This window comes from Pseudorca crassidens, chromosome 16, assembly GCF_039906515.1.
Source record: "Pseudorca crassidens isolate mPseCra1 chromosome 16, mPseCra1.hap1, whole genome shotgun sequence".
Classification (NCBI taxonomy): domain Eukaryota; kingdom Metazoa; phylum Chordata; class Mammalia; order Artiodactyla; family Delphinidae; genus Pseudorca; species Pseudorca crassidens.
In genome coordinates this window covers 46,897,023-46,915,502 of record NC_090311.1, presented here as the reverse complement: position 1 = coordinate 46,915,502, position 18,480 = coordinate 46,897,023, and the positions used below count along the sequence as shown (strand labels likewise).

General features: G+C 43.7%; 1 protein-coding gene and 1 pseudogene across 7 annotated transcripts in view; both read right to left on the bottom strand.

Moving 5' to 3' along the window:
- The window catches only part of ARHGAP22 (Rho GTPase activating protein 22), a 207,443-nt gene that overhangs the window by 177,088 nt on the left and 11,875 nt on the right, over positions 1-18,480 (bottom strand). The window lies entirely within an intron of this gene.
- On the bottom strand, positions 3,997-6,879 carry LOC137209086 (atlastin-2 pseudogene; annotated as a pseudogene).

The following is an 18,480-nucleotide window of genomic DNA, read 5'->3' as shown; positions in this document are numbered from 1 at the left end:
CTCACTCCTGACATCAACAGCAAGTTTGGGGGTGTTCCCCCAAACCACACTCCGTTCAGTAATTTGCTAGAAGAACTCATAGAACTCACTGAAAGCTACTATACTCATAGCTGTGGTTTATTACCGGGAAGGAATACAAATTAAAATCAACCAAGGAAATGATGAATAGGGCAGAGTCTGAGAAGGTTCCAAATACACAGGTTCTATTGTTCTCTCTCATGGAGTCAGGACATATTGCCCAGCCAGCATCAATGTGTGACAATACAGAGTAATGCCAACTGAGAAGCTTGCCAGAGCCTCAGGCTTCAGAAGTTTTTATTTGGGCTCTATTGCACAGGCATGATTGATTGTCCACCTGGTTGATCTCAGCCTCAGGGTTGACCGATACCACTTGACCCAAAGCTCCCACCTTAAATCACATGATTGGTCTTTCTAGCATGAGCAGCTTCTACTATCAGGTGTGGTTAGCAATACTCTAAGATCTGGTATAGCCAACCCTTGCCCTAAATGAAGACATTCCTATCAGGTACAACCAAGGTTACCTCCCAGAAGCCAAGGAAAAAGGCTAGCCCTCTTTTTGGGCAAGAATTCTCTACTACACAGTCATTAATTTTGGAAAATTCTTGGCCATTATTACTTTAAATATTTCTTCTGTTCCCTTTTCTCTTCTCCTACTGGCATTCCAACTATGTGCGTATTACACATTTTGAAATTATCTCACCATTCTTGGATATTCTGTCTGCATTTTTGTTCTCTTTTTTCTTTGTATTCAGTTTGAATTTTTTATTGACATATTTTCAAGCTCACTGATTATTTCCTTAGCTGTGTCCAGTCTACTGATGAGCCCATCAAAGGCATTCTTCATTTCTGTTGCACTGCTTTTTATTTCTAGCATTTCTTTTTTATTCTTTCTTAGGGTTTCCATCTCTCTGCTTACATTAACCGTCTGTTCTTTTTTTCTTTTCTTTTCTTTTTTAAATTAATTTTTATTGGAGCGTAGTTGCTTAACAATGTTGTGTTAGCCTCCACTGCACAACAAAATGAATCAGCTATATGCATACAGATATCCCCTCCCTTTTGGACTTCCCTCCCGTTTAGGTTACCACAGTGCATTAGGTAGAGTTCCCTGTGCTATACAGTATGTTCCCATCAGTTGTCTATTTTATACATAGTATCAATAATGTATATGTGTCAATCCCAGTCTCCCAATTTCTCCCTCCCCATCCCTTTCCCCCTTGGTATCTATACATTTGTTCTCTACATCTATGTCTATATTTCTGCTTTGCAAACAAGATCATCTATACCATTTTTCTAGATTCCACATATATGCATTATTATATGATATTTGCTTTTCTCTTTCTGACTTACTTCACTCTGTATGACAGTCTCTAGGTCCATCCACGTCTTTACAAATGACCCAATTTCATTCCTTTTTATAGCTGAGTAATATTCCATTGTATATATGTGCCACATCTTCTTTATCCATTCCTCTGTTGATGGACATTCAGGTTGCTTCCATGTCCTGGCTATTGTAAATAGTGCTGCTCTGAACATTGGGGTGCATGTGTTTTTTTTGAATTATGGTTTTCTCTGGGTATATGCCCAGTGGTGGGATTGCTGGGTCATATGGTGGTTCTATTTTTAGTTTTTTAAGGAACCTCCATACTGTTCTCCATAGTGGCTGTATCAATTTACATTCCCACCAACAGTGTATGAGGGTTCCCTTTTCTCCACACCCTCTCCAGCATTAACCATTTGTAGATTTTTTGATGGCCATTCTGACCGGTGTGGGGTGATACCTCATTATAGTTTTGATTTGCATGTCTCTAATAATTAGTGATGCCAATTATCTTTTCATGTGTTTGTTGGTCATCTGTATGACTTCTTTGGAGAAATGTCTATTTAGGTCTTCTGCCCATTTTTTGATTGGGTTGTTTGTTTTTTTGATATGGAGCTGTATGAGCTGCTTGCATATTTTGTAAATTAATCCTTTGTCAGCCATCTGTTCTTGCATGTTGTCTACTTTTTCTATTAGTGTCCTTAACATACTAATCATAGTTATTTTAAATTATCTATCTGATAATTCCAAAATCTCTGCCATATCTTGGCTGTTATCTTCTGAATTTCCCTGTGTCTCTAGATTTGGGGTAGTGGTTTGCTCTGTGACCTCAATTCTCTGATGGGTCGAAGAAGTCATTGATTTTAAGTTCATTTAGTTTTTTCCTTATAGTAAGGGTGGGAGTGATAATTTCTAAGCTTTTTACACACCAAAGATAAAACCAGAAGCCTGGGTCTTTAAATTTTAATAGCTGTTGCATAATGACTATTCTTTTTCAGACAACTCCTACTGCACCTCCCAGCTCCCCATTCCTAGAAGATTCCAGAGGCCTGTGACCCACATGGAAGACTTCAGAGAACAACTTCCTTTAGATCTCTCCATTAGATTAATACAAGTAATGAATGTAAGCTCCAGGAAGCAGGGATTTTTATCTGCTTTGTTACCTACTGTATTCCCAGTAACTAGAACAGTTACTGGCACAACAATGTATACTGAGTGACTAATTATCAACTTCTCATTAGGGAAGCATTGAGTCCACCTTTAATAGTCCCAGCTAGCTCTCAGCTCTATGATGATCTGCCTTCCTCTGGGACACTCAGTTGACTAGCCTTGGATTTGCCTTCCTTGAACACTGGAGAAGTAAGGCTGGGGGCGTGGCTCCAAATATTGGGTCCCTGTGTCTGCACACAGAGTCTGAATCAAGTAAAAACCCATTATTCTACTTTCTTCTAAAAAAATTCCCAAAGGCAACAGTTCACAACCTGAGATTAAAGTAGGATCCAATGGTTTACCTGAAAGGGAATTTCTATTCATTCAGGAATTACCCTGTGCCCTTTCTTGAACTCTCTGTTTTTTACTAGCTAGGCAATCCTTATAAAAGTTCTGTGAGATATGGTCTATCATGATCTCCCTTTTATAGTGAGGAACCCAAGTGGAGAGGTTATATCACTGGAATAAGACCAGAGAGTAAGTAATTGGTGGAACTAAGATTTACACCTAGGCCTGGCTTTCTTTAAAGACTATTCTTTTCAGAACTGGCAAAATGATGCCAGTGTCAAGGTGGGAGGGTTGACTTTCCCTGTTCACTGGGAAGTTAAGAAGGACTGGATCATGACATAGGGCTAAGAAGAGGAGGAAGCAGAGGTCTGGGGAGAGGAGAAAAAACAGTTTGTTTTTGGGGTTGGGGGGGAATAGAATGCTTTTTTTTTTTGTCTGTCTAAGAACAGATGAGTTGGTAGCAGTTTAATACAGATGGAAACAAATACAATCCATATAAAAACAGGATTTGAAGCAGGAGGCGGATATATCAACCAAAGTAAAGTTAGAGCTTTCGGCCATGCAACTCAACATCTGAGTTCTCTTCACTTAAAAACCAAACTAGGGGGCTTCCCTGGTGGCGCAGTGGTTGAGAGTCCGCCTGCCGATGCAGGGGACACGGGTTCGTGCCCCGGTCCGGGAAGATCCCACATGCCGCGGAGCGGCTGGGCCCGTGAGCCATGGCCGCTGAGCCTGCGCGTCCGAAGCCTGTGCTCCACAACAGGAGAGGCCACAACAGTGAGAGGCCCGCGTACCGCAAAAACAACCAAACAAAGAAACTAGACGCTTTAATAGGTGTTCGTAGAGAAGGCTACAAAAGTATTGCAAAATGTTAGCCTTACATATACCACAAAAAAGAGAGAGAAAAACAAAATTAATACACCCCCTAGGCTAATCACAACAAGTTTTCCCTAACAGAGACAGACACTGAAAAATAACTCTTTACAAGCTTAGCTTCAAGGTATGAGGTACAATACCTTACAGCTCTCACTTGGGTGTTTCTCACTCATGCTCTTTCCAGTATAAACAAATAGGTTTACGTAATGGAATACATATTTGAAGAATTCCTTAAAAAAATCACAAGTTCCATTTTATATATACAAATTTTTAATTATGTACTGAAAATAAATTACAGGAAAAAAATTTAAAATGCAACAGAGGACAAAGTCACAATAAACATTCCCACTGAATTCCCTTGGTCGGGGGCATGGTGAGACTGCAGTGCTCAAGAAGATAAATATCACAAATATAACAAAAACTTCAAATTGTCTATGCACTCACACACTGACATGAGCCACAAACATTCCTTCACAGGGACTGTACTCATTAGCCTACCACAGAACCAGATTTTGTCATAAACTACAAAACTTTTAATACAAAATCCTATTTATATATTTATAATTCATATACTTGCCCTACCTGTGATTTTAGAAAATAAAAGCTACACACTGTATAGATACTCTTAACTCATAGCTGTAGGCAACATTTTTGGATGGAATTTCCCCCCAATAAAATTAATGGCATATTTTATGTACATGAAGGCTAAACTGCATAAAGACAGCTCAGTTTGCCAGATACGTTTCTCCTTTTAGGGCAGGTTTATAAATTTAAAAAGGCAAGACAAATGTACACCTCAGAATCACTTTCTTAGCTACAAGAGTTGTCATATAATTTCTATGAAGTTTCTGATACATGCATTTATGTAATACTGGTATTGAAGGCAGTAAAGCAATATATACTTTTAATGTCGTGGCTCAATAAAGGCTTCTTTGTCATTCCAACCTGATTCTTGATACAGTGATTCATAACTTCTCTAAAAATTAAAATTTCAATGGGACACTGTGTTAAAGAGACTCTAAATAGATTTCTTAAAATATTTCCCTGAAATAGCCTTTACATAAGACAAATTTCACTAACATTAGATTAAGTAAAAAGGGAAACAAAAGAATTAAACATGGCACAAGTGTGCATGAAAACTAATGCTCCTCAGCCAGTCTTCATGTCTTAGGAGCCATGAACAGAATGCTTAAAACCAACAAACAATTTCACACTCTGTGGCAGCCATCTGTGAAGCCAGTTATACTAAACTACTTCTACAGTTGATTGTAAACTTTGGTTTATTTTTATTTGAGTTCTCACTGTACAGCAAGAATGAAAAAAAGAAAGAGTGGAGTCCATGAAGAGATGAACTGTCAGTCTGTCTTTAAGCTGGTATGATGAGACACCTGGTCAGTCAGGTCTGCTTTGATAGAGTTTGTTACAGATTGCCTTATGTTTTCCTCCATGAAATTATCAACCAAGGGTCTTCAATACCTGTTCCCATAGCGTTTCAGCAATCTGATCAATCATTGTTCCAATTTCTCTGAACTCCCCAGAGTATTTAACATATGCCCAAGTACAAAGAGACGTCAGTGCTAACCCCATGACAAGGTTACACAAGACGGTTATAGAGTTTAGGCCAATGAAGCCAGTCAGTCCTGAGATTATATACATAGCAAACATGACTGCAAACAGTGTGGCAGGGGTATGAGCAACATAGAAGATATTTTTGCCATCATTGTGCTTTATAAAATTTGCATAGGTTTCTTCTATTTCAGCCTCAAACTGGTCCTGATAACGACGGCAGAATTCATCTCCACCCATTTTTTTTTTACTGAACAAGACTGTTTAATTGCCACTTCCTTGAGATCCAGGTGTTTTTGCTCCAGAGTGCAGTGTAAGGGTTGTCCCCACCGCCTGCTTGCTCCATACTTTTGCAATAGATCTCTCTTGCTCCTGCTACTGCAGCAAGATTATTAGCTTCAGCTGTTGCCTGAAGCATGGACTTTGGATGTGGAAGTTCCTCTCCTTGATAAATTTTAATGTAAGCCTTGAAGTATTGTACAAGATCTTTACAAATGACTTTAGATCCACTTATCTCTTTTTCTAACAAATTTTCTGGGGCAAGTAGCAATGGAATTAGATTTCGAAGCTCTCGTTTAAACTCTTCATCAATATCTTTCAATCTCCCATCAAAACTAGGATTAGTTGAAACTTTAAGACCAGGATTTGGCAAAAGGAAGCAACCAAGATTTGAGAAACAGTTGTGAATGTGCTACCTTACATTCTGCAGCTCTTCATGTTGACTTTGTTTTACCTGCAATCACTTTTCAAGGAATTGTTCTCCACCTTCCAAACCATATGAATGTTCATAAGGATGACTCCAGTCTCGAATCAAAAACATTAATGTCTGAAATGGTTTCTGGTAGATTTCTTCCATTGCAAGTCTGCCGTATTCTGTAAATAATTGCAAGTGTTGAAGATCATCTTCTTGAATATTTTGAGACAAATTATATACCTGGACAGAGCCAGTCACAGTGCTCAGAGCAAACACTGTTGCACTAACTTTGATAGTTGACTGGCTATCAAAGGCACCCTAGGTATCCCTCAGCAGCACAGCCACTTTTGTTCCATTAGGTCTCTCGATCACATACACTTCATTCCAGATGTGTATGCCTGTTGTTTCTCTCTTGCAACCAACCCACCATGTAAAGCCAGTCAATGGTTCATTGTTTCCACCAATCCAACTTTGAGAATCCTTGTTATACATATATCTAAGCATGAAGTCCAGTAGAAATGATTTCCCTTTAGGAAAAGCTCCTGCCATGGATACCACTACTATGTTAAGATCTCCTATGTGCTCCTGTAGCAATATCTTCTCCAAAGCTTCTTCATCAAGCTCAAAGTTATGGTCATCTTCATGTGCAAGAACAATCTATACTGGACATGGTTTCTTCATAACCTCATCAGAGTCTACTAGGTCATCATCTTCATAATTCTCACCTAGGAGGGTCCTGGACAAGACGTGGTTAACCCCGGTGTTTGGGTCGCTGGTTCGCCTCCGGCACTGCAGCCCCTCGTGTGGCTGCCGCCTCCGCACTGCCTCGTCCCCCTCAGCCGTCTTGGACAGATTTAAAATTAACTCCCCCTAGAATGCTATTTTATTTTTTTAAATTTAAGTATAGTTGATTTACAATGTTGTGTTAGTTTCTGGTGTACTATTTACAATAGCCAGGCATGGCTAAATGTCCATCGACAGATGAATGGATAAAAAAGACGTGGTATATACATATATACACACATGCACGCATGCACACACACACACACACACACGTACACACAATGGAATATTACTCAGCCATAAAAAAGAGTGAAAACAGTTTCTCAACTGAACACTGGGCTGAGCTGGTCTTCAGGATGCACTGAGTCTTAGATGGCATTTGGGGCGGGTATCTGAAAGTCCATGCTATGAGCATCTTTCTCCCCATGTTAATCCTCTCTTTCCACCCAGGCCACCAGGATGCTGCTTCTTCCCACCACTGTTGCTATGGTAACTGGCTGGCAGTCTTACATACCAGCCATCAAACATGCTGAGAGAAGCCTGTCTGTACCAACTCAGTCATACTGCGGAAAGCCGGAGGGATACACATTCCAGTTGTGGTGGGGGACTTGATGGCTCTGGCCAACGGGTGCAGCCAATGTCCCTGAAGGCGGAGGTGTGGCTGCAAATGAGCAGTAGAGATGGGTCAGCTCAGATCTGGGTCGAGTCCTGCTTCTGCCGCTCAGTAGCAATGTGCCCTTGGGAGTCAATGAAATTCCTGAATCTCAACTTCCTTATCTGGCCAACAGGGAGGGTTGTTCTGCCCCCACAGAGCTGGGGCAGCAGTAAATGAGACCACAGGGGAGTACAGAAGAATTGTGAGCCCTCACTGTGGTTTGCCATTTCGCAACCACTCTCAGGGTCGAGTCATTTCTCCCAGATGTGCAGGAACAGAAATCAGCGTAAGAAACTGGTTCCCTAAGGAAAGCCCCTGACTCAGCCCCTATTTGGTTCAGTTGCTGAGGGTGGGTAAGTGTGGGCTTCCGCTGGCTTCCAGAGGGCAGTGTGTCTGGCAGAGTTTCTGTCTAGACACTGGCTGAGGGCTCTGCCCAGCCTCTCCCCAGCCTCCTTGTTCCTGGGGCACAGATGCCTTACTATTCCTCAGGGCCAACAGCTCAGGATCCAGGAAAGCAAGAGGGCTTTTCCCTGCTGTCATGGGTTGAACTGTGTCCACTCTGCATTCATATGTTGAAGTCCTAACCCCCAGTACCTCAGGATGTGACTGTATTTGGACATGAGGTCTTTAAAGGGGTGATTAAGTTATACTAAGTCATTAACATGGGTCCTAATCCAATATCACTGGTGTCTTTAGAAGAAGAGATTAGGACACAGACATGCACAGAGAAAAGACCGTGTGAAAACACAGGGAGAAGATGGCCATCTACAAGCCAAGGAGAGAGGCCTCAGAAGAAACCAAACCTGCTGACACCTTGATCTTAGAACTTAACCTTCCAGAATTATGAGAAAATCAATTGTTGTTTAAGCCACCCAGCCTGTGACACTTGGTTATGGTAGCCTGAGCAGACTAACATGCCTGCCCTTCCTCCTCACTGTAAGTAAGAGAATTCCAGCTCCCATGGGGACCCTTGGAGACAGGGACCCTTCTGGAACCACCATGAAGTGGGACTCTTCATCTTGTTTCCGGTCGCTCTGTCTCTCACTGCTCGCTGGCCCCATCTCTGCACCTCTGCACTGGGGTTCCCAGGACCCCAACTCCATGTCTCCCCAAGCCTGTCCAGCTCACATATTGCCCCCAGCTTGGAGAGAGGGACACATTAGGGGCATAGGCTGCAGCTTGTAACACAGCTCTGGGCGCCACAAGTCCCATCTCTGTGACCAGTTCTGATTTCAGTCACAGGTGTGATACAGAGCTCTTGTCCACTGGTGGTTCCCACTCCAGGCTCTCAGCTGCTGGGGGCTTCTCTGAAGCCAAAGGGAACCTACAGACCCTGTGCAAATGAACGAAGCCCAGAAGTGCTGGGCATCCACATCTCTAGGGGCAGACTTCAGGTGAGGGAGAAAGGGAGCAGGGTAATTCTCCTGCCTCTGTCCTTCCTGGACCATCTGAGAGGCACTCCATACTCTTCTCAGGGTTCTGCGAAGTCAGTCTGTTGCTGACAGCGCGACGTTTATAATGCCCTTTACGCAGGCCTGCCTTCCATGTCTCACTCTCCCCAGCCCCTCATTCCTGCTTCCTGGCATCATCTCCCAAATAAACCACCTGCACCCAAGCCCTTGGGCTCTGCTTTTGGGAAAGGCAGATTTGGGCATAGCTTTACCACTTTCCAGCTAGGGAGCAGTATGGAAAGATTTCACTTTCCTCATTTGTAAAATGGGGACATGACTATCTCACAGGCTGGTTACAGGAGTTAAATGAGATCACCATGGTGAAGTGAGTTGTAAACTGTGCAAGGTGATCTCAAAGCTAATATTTGTTATTATTTTTAGTTTGGTGGTAGCATAGGTCCTTCCTTCACTGTTCTTTCATTAAAAAAGAAGAAGAAAACCCCACCTCCATCTCATTCCCTAGGATCCCTTGTGCTGCCAGGTGCAGGTGAACATCCTTGAGGAGGAATGGGTGCTAAGGGGTTGACACAGCCCCTCCCCTCCCCCTCCTTCCCCAAACAGCATCAGTGTTTATCAGTGGGCTTCTATAAAGACAGCTGGCAGAGAGGGCACTGAGTGGAGGAGACACAGGGGTGGCAGGCCTTTCCAGCCCAGCTGGCGTCAGTGCTGTCTGTGTGTCTGGGTGTCACAGGCTGGGCTTGGGGCTTATGCAGGAGCCCGGGGAGGAGCAGGATGGAGGCCTCAGATTTCCTGACACAGCCCTGGCCCTCTTCCAGGAACGCCTGCTGCGGGCTACCTACCTGGCTGCTTCTTACCCCTGCTCCAAAGGCCAACTTGGCTGTTCCCTGCTCTGGGACCCTGCACTGACCCAGGAGCAGCATTGAGACCCTCCTCCTGGTTCCCGCTGTTCTTGCACACCCTCCACCAGAGCCCTGTGCTTCTGCAGACCAAGAGCTCCTTGAGAGGAGGGCTGCATCTCTGCATATGTGTTCAAGCATCTAGAACAATGACTGTTGGCCAACAGTACAGGCTCGACAAACATTTGTAGACCTACGGCTAAGGTATGCCTGGGGGGACAGTGGGAGGCAAGCAGGGAGTCTTCACTCAAGGTAACTTTGGCTGGCACACAAAGTCCAGAATGCCGGGAGGCAAGTCAGGAGGGGTAGGATAAGGGGTGCGGGGACAGAGCTACTCACAGAGCAGAGACGTGAAGGCAAAAGGCAACGTGCAGGATGCAGTGTGGGTGGGCTGGGGTCTGAGGGGCTTCCTCAGGCTGGCTGGAGCTTTAGCTTAATTCTGAGAGTTCTTCCAGTGTGAAGGGCCAGAGCGAGTGGGTGGGACAGTCAGAGAAGATGCCCTCTATATACACTTGGCCACCATCCCTACCAGATCAGTCCCTGAGAAGCTGATCCCCCCAGAAGCCAACCAGATCTCTGGTTGAATACTGCTGAGTCCCCTGCAGATACAGACAGGTCCCAATGCAGTATCTATGGTGTCGGGTGCTGGGCAGGGGCAGATGCCACGGATCATTGCTTGTGTGAGGCTGGGCAGTGGGTGTCTCTCTTCACTCACAGAGCTGCTGCCCAGAGCACCCCACAGGGAATGCATGATGGATGGTTGGATGGATGGATGGACGAATGGTGTTGGAGTTGCTGAGATGTGATAGTTAGAGAACAGAGAATGCTGAGGGTCAGTCAGGAATGGCACCAAGCAGTCCTCCCCACACCTGTCCCTCCTTCTGTGCCACCTCCCAACAACGGCACCTCCTCCCTCCCTCCTTTCCACATGAGCCAGACACCCAGCTCTGTGCATTCCATATTCTTAGACTGTTCTGTCTCTACCACCACTATATTGGTCCAACTTCTCATCAGCCCTTCCCTGAACTGTTGAAATGTCTCCCTGCCCTGGCCTCTTCCCCCTGCCCACCAGCTTCCCCTCCCAGAGCCATCCTGCTGGAATCTTAGAATGGCCTCACATCTTCCGTGAGCTTCCCATATCCAAAACCAGAGAATAAGAACCCGTGATGGCTTTCTAATACAACTTGGCGAGGCTGAAGGACACGTCCCAGGCTTCCCTTTCTTGTATGTTTCCCACAGGCTACAGGGAGATTCTTGGGAGATTTGAGAGACTGAAGGGAAGCAGCAGCCATTTTGCAGCACGTGGGCATTATTGCTGATAAGCTGATTCATCTCATTGGCATGAAGCAGCAGCTAGACCTGCCATTGTCCCTCCTTCCCACAGAGCCTCTTCAGCTTCTCTGACTCCTGGGCTATATACATGTGTCTTTAGCTCTGTGACAAAGGTCTGGAATTCTGCAGAAATACTTTGCAACACCAAAACCAACTGCGTGGACATCCTCAGTGCCTTCCCTGTCTGGCACTGCCAAGCATTGTCCATCTTTTTTCTCCACCATCTCTTGAACCCACTGTCCCCTTTATATTCTTACTGACTCAGATCCTCAAGGAGGCTACCTGACCTCCATTCGTCTTCTCTCCATGCTATTCATTCAGTTGTTCAACAGTCATTAAGCATATACTGCATGTCAGACATCATTCTAGGCACTGTGAAAACAGCTCTAACCTTAACTTTCACCCTTCCCTCCTTATTCTAAGTGGTGCTTGAATAGTGACCAAAGGGGTAGTAGCAATAAAGCCTGCAGAATAGAGCCTGTATCTTAGTAGGAGAGGGGAGACAGATAGTAGATGAAATAGGTAAGTAGGAGGCAGGACTTCTAGCTATGTCTGAGTGATGAGGTCAGCAAAACCTCTTCGCCAAATGCAACTATAAATCTGGACAAAACTGACAAAAACAACCATTTCCATACTCTGAAATTGACCAAAGGCACGCAACAATCACTTATGCTTGAAAAACTGCTATACTTTAGGTAAGAACAGTGAGAGTCTGTGGTGTTCTTGCTAAGGGGTGCTTCTATCCCACTTTCCCCAGCTCAGTCCTCACAGAGGTTCTGCCAGGGTGGGGCACATCATGGGGACCAGCAACTTTGCTGACGAAGTCAAAAGTGGCTTATTCAATTTTGAGCAGTGGGTGGTGCCTACACCCAGAGGCATTGTCAGTGGAATAGACAATCTTGGCAGCAAGTGAATGGGGAGAACTAATGCTGTGTCTGAGTTTTTAGTCATTGTTGGGGCAAACATGTGCCTGGCTTAGGGTGCATGCACGTGCAGTGGAGACCAGAGAGGGCTCAGGGTACCCATACACTCCTGCCAACCCTAAGACTGTGGCAAATGCAGAGGTAATGTGAAGAGTCCAGCAGAAAGTAAAAGCCAGGGCAAACCTGAAGAACTTGAAAACAATCTGAACTTTGTCTGCGTTTCCCTACCTCACGCAGATCTACTGGCAGAGAATGTAAGTTCTACTAGTTCAACGTTTGAATGCAACATCTGTCCAATCATTGGCTGATCACTGAATTACACAGAAACAGAGGTGACCCCTAGGAAGCTAGTTTAAAAATAAAAGGAAGAATAAACAACAAATATAACCAGAGATATTAGTGACTGCATATTGTAGAGGAGACAGATTTAACAGATTTATCCCAGGCAAGTTACCAAACAATTCAACAACAACATTGTTTAGGTGAGTAAATTAGAATTCAGAGTTCCTACAATACATTATCTAAAATACCCAGTTTTTAATTAAAAAATTATAAGTGTACAAAGGAAAAGGAAAGTGTGACCCATACTTAGGAAAAAGGCCAATAGAAACTCTCTGAATATTCCCAGATTTTTGTATTTAGCAGACAAATACTTTTAAAAAACCCTATGTAAATACATTTAAAGAACTAAAGGGAACATGTTTAAAGAATTAAAGGGATGCATGATAATAATGAATCAACACATAGGGAATCTCAATGAGATAGAAAATATAAAAAAACAAATGGAAATTCTTGAGTTGAAAGTCCAATAATTGAAATGAAAAATTCACTAAAGGGGCTCAGCAGAAGATTTGAGATGGCAGAAGAAAGAATACATGAACTTTAGAACAGAGCTATAGAAATAACCCAATGTGAAGAATATAGAGAAACACGGAACAAAACAATTGAAGGAAAAAGAACAGACTCTCAGAGATCTTTGAAGCAACAATAAGTATGCCAATATATGTGTAATGCAAGTCCTAGAAGGAGACAAAAGAGAGTAACAGAAAAATTATTTCAAAAAAATAGTGGCTGAAAACTTCCCAAATTTGATGAAAAATATCATGTTTCACATGTAACCAACTTAAAAAATCCCAAGCAGTTTTAAAATACAAAGAGATTTATAGTTCAACACTTTAGAGTCCAAGTCTTGAAAGATAAAGAGAAAATCCTGACAGTGGCAAGAGAAAAACTTGTCCCCCTCATCACATGGAGGGGGACATCAACACGATTAACAGCTGACTTCTCATCTGAAACAATGGAGGCTAGAAGTGGAAGGCCATATTCAAAGGGCTGAAAGAAAAATAAAAACCATTAACCAGGAATTTTGTATCCAAATAGCTGTCCTACGAAAATGAAGGCAAAATTAACACATTCCCAGATAAACAACAACTAACAGAATTCCTTGCTGGCAGACCTGCCTCATAAGAAACACTAAAGGAAGTTCGTCAGGCTGAAAGGAAATGACACCAGGTGGCGACCAGCATCCACAGGAAGAGATGAAGCACACAGGAAATCATAAGTACATGGGTTAATATGAAAGACTCTATAAATATAGATTTTCTCATTTCTTCTCTCAACATCTTTTAAAGACTTAACTGTGTGTAAAGCAATAATTATAATAGTGTCCTTTGGGGTTTATAAGACATAGATGTAATACATATATGACAATAATAAAAGGAAGGAGAAGAGAGGAAATGGAACTACCTTGGAGCAAAGTTTTTATGTTTCACTGGAATTAAATATTAATCTGAAGTAGATTAAGATACAATGCATATTGTAATCCCTAGAGCAAGCACTAAGAAAATGACACAAAAATATAGTAAAAAAAAAAAATTAAAAATTAAAGTGGTATACTAGAAAACATCTAATACAAAGAAGATGGTAAAGGAGGAACAGAGGAATAAAAATAAAGGAGACATATAGAAAACAAGTTACAAAATGGAAAATGTAAACCCAATCATATCAATAATTTCATTAAATGTGAGTGGTCTAAATATCCCCATTCAAAGGGCAAAGACTGTCTTCATGAACTAGCAAGATCTAATTATATGCTATCTATAAGAGACACATGTAGAGTCAGTGATACAAACTGGTTGAAAGGAAAAGGATGGAAAAAGGTATGCCATGCAACAGGAACCATAAGACAGCTGGAACTGGCTATATTAATATAAGATAAAATAGACTTTAAGAAAAGAAACATTACAACAAAGAGGAACGTTTTACAACGATAAAAGGGTGAATACATCAGGATGCTGTAACAATTATAAACATACACAGACTTAACAAAAGAGCCTCAAAATACGTGAAGTAAAAAGTGACAGTAGACTGTTGAATAATAAGAGTTGGAGATTTCCCTACACCAATCTCAATAAATGACAGAACAACTAGACAGAATATCAGTAACAATATAGAAGGCTTAGACAACACTATTAACCAATTTGACCTAAGTGATATATATAGGACACTCCTTACAATGACAGCAGAACATACATTATTTTCATGTACATATGGAACATTCTTCAGAATATGCCCTAAAATAATAAATCAACTGGTGAGTGTATAAGCAAAATGCACATCCATATATTATTCAGCTAAAAAGGAACAACTACTGATACACACAAGAACATGAATGAACCTCGGAAACTTTATGCTAAATGAAAGAAGCCTGATGCAAAAGACAACATAGTATATGGTTCTACTTATATAAAATGTCCAGAAAAGGCAAATTTATAGAGACAGAAGGCACATCAGTGGTTTCTCAGGCTTGGGGGCAGGAGAGGGGATTAATTGCAGATAGTCAGGAGGGAATTTTTCCGGGTGATAGAAATGTCTAAAAACTGGATAATGGTGATGGTTGGATAACTCTATAAATTTACCAAAAATTATTTAATTGTATACTTAGAATGGGTGAATTTTATCCTGTGTAACCTACATCTCCATAAACTGTTAAAATATAGAAATATATGAGATAATAACAAATGCTATGAAGAAAAATAAAGCAGAGAAGGACAGGAATGTCAGGGCGGGATTCAACTTGTGCAGTCATTGGTGTTGTTTGCCAACCCTAACCCTAACCCTCCCTTCCAGGCATGTGGTCGGACTGTACTTCCTGGGCCCCTCGTGGGTAGTTGGGGCAATGTCCAGGCTGAGGGTTTCACTGCTGACATGAGACCCTTCTGGAGCTCAAACTCTCCCTTTGCTATCTGGCCTCGCCACCAGCAGCACTTGAAATAATGGTTGTTCCATTTGCCTGGGTCTTTGAGTCACTATGATGGGCAGGTGACCCGTGACCCAGTTACTGTGTAACTTATCCCATTGTGCCACAGACAGGCAGTCAGTGAAAGCCTCAAGAGAAGGTGACATTTGGGCAAAAATCTGAAAGAGGTGAGTTTGTGAGTCATATGGATATCTGAGGGTTAGGGTGCTCTGGAGAGAGGGGAGAGCACGTGCAAAGACCTGGCATGTCTGAGGAAGAGCAAGGAGGCTGGTGTTGCTGGTGCCAAGCAAGCGGGGTACATAGGAGATGATGTGATGGGTAATGTTGGGCTGGGTGGAAGAGTGACATGGGGATCCACTGGGGTGTGTTGAGTGAATGACAGATCTAATCTGATTTAGGTTTAAGAAGAGCCTGTTCCAGTTGCAATATTGAGAATAGATTAAAAGGCCATGGGTAGAATCAGGAAGACCAGTGAGGGCGCCTTTGTAAGAATCCAGGTGAGAGCTGACTTCATACCCAGCTGCCATGACATTCTTCCTATAAACAGTTCTGATCAGTCCTATTCTTACAACTTTCAATAGCTCCCTATTGCCCATAAGAAAGAGTCCAAGTTTCTCAAAGTGACATCAACCTACCTTTCCTCTTGTACCACCCACCACTCCCCTTCCTATATCTTCAGTTCTCCTCTCTCTGAATCTCCTGTTCTCCCAGGACATACTCTTGCCTCCCTACCTGGGATCTCGTGGTCTCCTCACATCCCTGTATCACAGCAGGGAGGGGTGAGGGTATGCTCTGGAAGAAGGAAAAGTAAGCAAAGCCACAGAATTGGGAAGGCCTGGAGAAGGGGTGTGATGGAGGATGCCCATTCCAAGCTGCCCCCTGGCCTTGGTCCTGAAGGTCAGCTTGTGGGCCAGGGAACTGGGGACCTGTAGGAATGGCTTCAGAGCTACCTTCTTCTCTGTGGACTCTCTGGCCTGGTATGGGCAGGAGCCGCCATCTTGCTTCCCACTGTGAATCTGACATCCAGTGGCTATTCATGGAGGGTCAGCTAACAGGGAGAAGTCACCACCTTGGCAGAGAACCAGGCAGCTCAGTGAGCAGAAGTTTGGGAAGCTGGGAGCAAAGAGACTGCACCTGGTCAGACCAGGCAAGACAGTGGCACAGGAAAAGCTCACAAGAGGTGGAGCTAAAGGTGGTGCCCATGGCTGGGTAAGAGTTTTAGCACAGCGCCCCCCAGTGAGAGGCCAAGACCTGTAGAGGTTGGCCTCTGACTTCCTGCTACATGGCAGGTCCTCAACTTGGCAAAATTATAGGCAAAGTGGTTAAGTGAAGTACAGAAGCTCAATTTAACTCCAAAGACTCTTCTGTTTGCCCCAATTCCCTGAAAATCTCAGTTAAAAGCAAGCTCAAGTTCCCCAATAATCTCCTCTAGAATATATGGGGGGAGAGAGAGAGAGAAGGGAGGGTCAGAGAAAGAGAGAAAGACAGACAGATAGACAAAGACAGAGAGAGAGAGAACAGACAGGGCTGAATTAGAGAGACCAGAGACGGGGCAGGACACTCCCCTGTGTTGGCTGACTCTCCCGTCCTTTCTGAAGCTTCCGTAGAACGGCACGGCTCCTCCTGTCTTACAAAGCTGCCGAGCTGTTTGTGGTCAGATAATAATTTAAAAATTAATTCAGTCTAAAGGAATGAAGTTCCAACACATGCTATAATGTGGATGAACCTTAGAAACATTACTCCAAGTCAAAGAAGCCAGACACAAAAGGACACACGCTGTATGATTCGATTTATAAGAAATATCCGGTATAGGTAAAGCCCATAGAGAGAGAAAGCAAGTTAGTGGCTGCCAGGGCTGGGGGAGGTGGGAAGCAACTGCGTCATGGGGGTGGGGTTTTTTTGGGGGTGATAAAAACGTTCTGGGGCTTCCCTGGCGGCACAGTGGTTGAGAGTCCGCCTGCCGATGCAGGGGACATGGGTTCATGCCCCGGTCTGGGAGGATCCCACATGCCGCGGAGCGGCTGGGCCCGTGAGCCATGGCCGCTGAGCCTGCGCGTCCGGAGCCTGTGCTCCGCAATGGGAGAGGCCGCGACAGTGAGAGGCCCGCGTACCGCAAAAAAACAAAAACAAAAAACAAACCGTTTGGAACTAAAGAGATGGTGGCTGTGGGACACCTTGAAATTGCCACTGAATTAATTATTCACTTTAAAATGGTTAATTTTATGTGAATTTCACAACAAAAATTTAATTCAATCAAATTCTTTAAATTCAGGTATCTCATGCAATAGCTCATTTGTCGTTTTCTCAAACAATTAGCATCTGTACTCTGAAGCCGGGGACATCTGCTACACCACGGGAATCTGGTGGCTGGAACCTTCCACAAAAGTGTGACGGTGACTTTTCCTTTCAACTCAGATGATGCCATAAACCCAGATGAGAGAAAAATACTGGATATTTTACAGCCACTCCCCCACCCCAATGCATTAGGACTAAACAGAGGTAAAGGCTAATCTCAGCTGCTCTCCACCCCCTATTGTAGAAAGGAGGCTCCAGAGAGGTTAAACGTGCAAGAAGGGTCCCACAACACGTGTCCAGCCCAGAGTGGAATTCTGGCGACCTGGCTCTGTGGACCCAGAGCTTGACTCAGCATCCCTGTGGATACCTGTGCAGACCATAGCAAAGGCTGCTGTGTGGTCTGGGGGCTCTGGGCTGTGTCTGATGGCTCTTGGGCCTGGCTACACACTAGGTTCACCTGGGAACTGCTGACATCCACCCCACACCAATTAAGCCTGATCTCCAGTATTCAAAAATGCCTGGGGAGGGAATTCTCTGGCAATCCAGCGGTTAGGACTCCACGCTTCCACTGCAGGGGGCATGGGTATGATCCCCGGTCGGGGAACTAAGATCCCTCATGCCACGTGGCATGGCCAAAAATAAAAACATGCCTGGGGATTTTTAAAAGCTCCTGCATGATTCTAACATAAAGCCAGGTTGAGTACCACTGACTGCATTTCTCCTACTAGTATCTGGGATTTCAATCATCACCTGAAGGCACTCAGGTCCAGAGAACGTGAGATGTCACTGCACAAACACTCAGCCAGCACCTGTTTGACTCACCGAGCTAGTCAGCGCTTGTATGACCACACAGCGGTTTGTCCCACTTTGTCTAAGTTACCTCCTGGACACTTTACTGAGGACTACTGAACCATCCTCATTGTTTCTGAATTAACTGTTAGCTGGATTGTTTC